Source organism: Raphanus sativus, unplaced genomic scaffold (genome assembly GCF_000801105.2).
Source record: "Raphanus sativus cultivar WK10039 unplaced genomic scaffold, ASM80110v3 Scaffold5299, whole genome shotgun sequence".
Classification (NCBI taxonomy): domain Eukaryota; kingdom Viridiplantae; phylum Streptophyta; class Magnoliopsida; order Brassicales; family Brassicaceae; genus Raphanus; species Raphanus sativus.
In genome coordinates this window covers 1-4,257 of record NW_026620599.1, presented here as the reverse complement: position 1 = coordinate 4,257, position 4,257 = coordinate 1, and the positions used below count along the sequence as shown (strand labels likewise).

The 4,257-nt window shown below is 39.6% G+C and overlaps 2 pseudogenes; both read left to right on the top strand.

The window, feature by feature from the left end:
* The first annotated feature begins 5 nt into the window (after window positions 1–5).
* LOC130507700 (putative disease resistance protein At1g63350) lies at window positions 6–2,856 on the top strand (annotated as a pseudogene).
* Window positions 2,857–3,113: 257 nt separating this feature from the next.
* LOC130507701 (uncharacterized) lies at window positions 3,114–4,220 on the top strand (annotated as a pseudogene).
* The last annotated feature ends 37 nt before the right edge of the window (window positions 4,221–4,257 follow it).

Here is a 4,257-nt window from a genome sequence, read left to right as displayed (position 1 = left end):
AGGAGATGAAAGGTCTACGAAGGCTTTCTGAAGTCCAGGTAGGCTTACTGAAGCTGAAAAGCTCGAAAATGAAGTCAATGGTCTGGTCAATGTTACAGAAACTGAGCTCAAAAGGTTATGTCTTTGTGGGGTTTGCTCCAAAAGTTTAAAACTGAGTTATCGTTATGGGAAACGGGTGTTCTTAAAGTTGGGCGAGGTTGAGAAACACAAATCTGAAGGGGTTTTTGAAGTTGTAGCTGGGAAAGCTCCAGCGTCTGAGGTGATAGAGAGGCCTATTCAACCTACAACCGTCTGTCAAGAAGAGGTTCTTGAAAAAGCATGGAACCGTCTCATGAGTGATGATGGTGTTGGTATTATGGGGTTGCACGGTATGGGGGGAGTTGGAAAAACTACACTCCTCACTCAGATCAACAATAATTTTACCGAGAAAAATAATACTTTTGATGTGATTTGGGTTGAGGTATCTAAAGAGCTACAAATCCAGAAAATTCAAAACCAGGTTGCAAAGAAACTAGGCTTGGATGGAGATGACTGGAGCGGGAAAGATGAAAAGGAAAAGGCGTGTGCTATACACAATGTCCTAAAGAGGAGGAAGTTTGTGTTGTTGATGGATGACCTATGGGAAAAAGTAGAACTAACGGAGATCGGAGTCCCTTACCCAGAAAGAAAAAATGGATGTAAAATAGTATTCACCACTCGTTCTAAAGAAGTCTGTGGGCGTATGAGAGTGGATGCTGAGATGGAAGTCCAGTGCTTGCTACCTGAAGATGCATTGGAGTTGTTCAAAAAGGTGGTTGGAGAGACCACGTTAAGAAGTGATCCAGGCATACCAGAGCTTGCAGCCCAAGTTGCTAAAAAGTGTCATGGTCTACCACTTGCACTTAAGGTCATTGGCGAGGCCATGTCATTTAAACGGACGAGTCGAGAATGGGAATATGCAATTCGTGAGCTAAATTCAAACGCTGCTAAGTTTTCAAAAGACATGGGAGATAAGATCCTTCCGGTTTTGAAGTTTAGCTATGATAATCTCGAAGAGGAGAATCTCAAATCTTGCTTCCTATACTGCGCTTTAGTACGAGATGATGGTCTTATTTACAAAGCAAAGTTGATAGGTTATTGGATAGGTGAAGGGATGATAGATGCAAGTGAAGGCATCGAAATGGCTGAGAACAAGGGCTATGAGATAATTGATAGTCTGGTTCGTGCATCATTGTTGATGGAGGTTGAACCGGAACGCAGAGCCTGTATGCGTATGCATGATGTTGTTCGTGAAATGGCCTTGTGGATTGCATCTGATTTTGGAAAAGAAGAAGATGCTTTCATTGTGCATGCGGGTTCTCTGTTAAGTGAAATGCCAAATGTTAAGAATTGGAAAGTTGTGCGAAGGATCTCACTTATGGATAACTCTATTAAGCATCTCGTTGGTAGTCCTGAATGTCTCCAACTCACAACGTTTCTAGTGAATGGCAACAGATTGGAGGATATATCGATGGAATTCTTCAAGTCCATGCCAAAGCTACTTGTTTTGGATCTATCGGGAAATGACGGTTTGCTTGAAATGCCAGATGGAATATCAAAACTAGTTTCCTTGCAATATCTCAACTTGTCATTCACTGGTATACGTCATTTGCCAATGGGTCTTCTACAAGAGTTGGAAAAACTAATTTACTTGGAGTTGCCTAGAATCGAGACTATTGCTGGGATATCAAGGCTGCAGAATTTGAAAATATTGCGTTTAATTTTTCCATGGGAGGATCTCAACGCAGTGGAGGAGTTGGAAACCTTGCAACATTTGGAAGTCTTATACACAAGATTTGAGGATAATCATCCTCTACCTCTGGAGAAATTTTTCAGCTCTCATAGGTTGACAAGTTGTACCCGACAAATATACATCGCGGATATGGATCTGGAATCATCTGGATTATCACTTCCGGTAACTATGGACAAGCTTAAAGATTTTCGCACATATAGGTGCAGAATCTCTGAGATAAAGATGGGAACAATATGCAACAAAAGCAAGACGGTTACGCCTCTACACAATCCAAGGAACATATGCTTCTCCAGCCTCTCTTCAGTGCTTCTAGTAGAATGCGAATGCCTTAAGGAATTGACATTTCTGATGTTCGCTCCAAATCTTACAGTTTTGATAGTAGGCTTTGGGAAAGATGTTGAAGATATAATAAACAGAGAAAAAGCTTGCGGAGGTGAAGAATCAGGGATTGTTCTTTTTTCAAAGCTGTATTGTCTTTGGCTGTTTTATCTTCCAAAGCTGAAGAATATCTATTGGAGTCCTCTGCTTCTTCCATCTCTAGAGGAAATCAAGATAGTGGGATGTCCAAATCTAAAAAAGCTTCCACTCAGCTCCCAAAGTGGCAAGCAGGGTGAAGATGGACTCATCATCCGCTACCGCGAAGATGAATGGATTGAAGGTGTGGAATGGGAGGACGAACCAACCAAAACCCGCTTCTTATCTTCATCCCTAAAATGTAATTTCTCCTTTTCCATCTCTTATTTGTTTTCAAAAAATGGATTTTCTTTTCTCAAGCTATGACCTTTGTCCTTTTTTTGTGTGTTTTAGACTGATTATGGCGAGATGGCCTAACAGGCTTCTTCGGAGGCAGCAAGCTCAAAGTTAATGATGCCATCTGGGTTCTCTCTCTCTCTCTCTCTCTCTCTCTCTCTCTCTCTCTCTCTCTGTATTGTTTTGGTTTGTTTGAAGTTTATCTCTGTGTCTCTGCAAATTCATTTTGCATTTGCTTCATTCAACACTGTTACGTTTGAAGTTTATCTCTGTGTATTGTTTTGGTTTGTTTGGAGTTTATCTTTGTGTCTCTGCAAATTCATTTTGCATTTGCTTCAACACTGTTACATTAGAAGTTTATCTCCGTGTCTTGTTTTGGTTTGTTTGAAATTTATCTCTGCAAATTCATTTTGCATTTGCTTCATCACTGTTACGTTTGGAATTCTTTGGAGCGCTTTCATTTTGAACTCTCTTTCTGTTTCTTACACGAGCTTGCAACACGTTAGGTTAGCAGATACCACTTGTTATAAACTGAATGGAAAAAAAAAGATGAGAGAAAATGAACTGAATACTTTTTTTTTAACTGAATTGAACTGAATACTTTCTTATTGACTCTATAGCTAACTTCCTCAAAAAGAGTGGAAGACTTATTAAAATTGAAACAAATCAAAACAAACTCTTAAAACTGCAGCCTAGACTTCAGGAAACTCCCAAAGACTCGGTTTTATTCTTCACTTCAGCTCCTAATATTGACCGTACAGTCGTTTCCAACGAGCAAAGCATTGATGGAAGAATACGCAAACTTGAAACTCTCCCTACTTCTCTATGATGCAGTTCTCGGCCTTCTCTGAAATTCTGTCTTCTCCTTCTCTCTAGGTGAGGATTCCGCCATTGTTTTCTTCTTTGCTGGAACAGTTGGGTTTCTCTACTTGCTGCTCCGGCAGAGATCAGTGGATGAACTGCAAGCACCACGATCTTCTTCCTCATCTGAAAACTCCAGTCAAATCCTCAGTGGAAGACTCAAGATTCCAGTTTTAAGTCTCGCATTGGCCATAGGATTGTCGGTTCTAGCCATCAGAAGGTTACAGTGGAGGAGATCACACTGCCTTTGCAGTCACTCCTAGAGATATTGTGGTGGGGACTTTGGGGTTTCTTGTGTGCAAAGTAGCCGTTGTTTTGGCTGCGTTTAAGCCCTTGAAGGATGGGTCTTAACACTTTTAAAGAGAGGCAATGCTTTGTCTTCTCTTCTCTTCTCTTCCTGGGAATCTCTCACTTGAGTGTTCAAAGCCTGAAGAGAGATTGTACATAACTCTATATACAAAAGATATATGTAAATAAGAATAGATCCATGTGTATCTTACATACATCATATGAAATTAATATATTGGATGCGTTTATATGTGTACTTTACTCTTCAGTAGTCCCATGTGTATCTTACATACATAGATGAAACTGGTATGTTGTATATGTATGTATTACTCTTTAGTAGTCCATGTGTATCTTACATACATGAAATTGATATACTGTATGTTTATGTATGTGTACTTTCGTCTTTAGTAGTCCATGTGTATCTTACATACATGATACATTATATGAAAGTGATATACTGATTGTACGTGTATACATCTATATATCTGTACTTAGTCTTTAGTAGTCCATGTATTAATCATAGTCAGTGATATAGTTTGATTCTTATACAATTGTAAACTAGATTTTGACCCGTCCTTAAAAAGGAC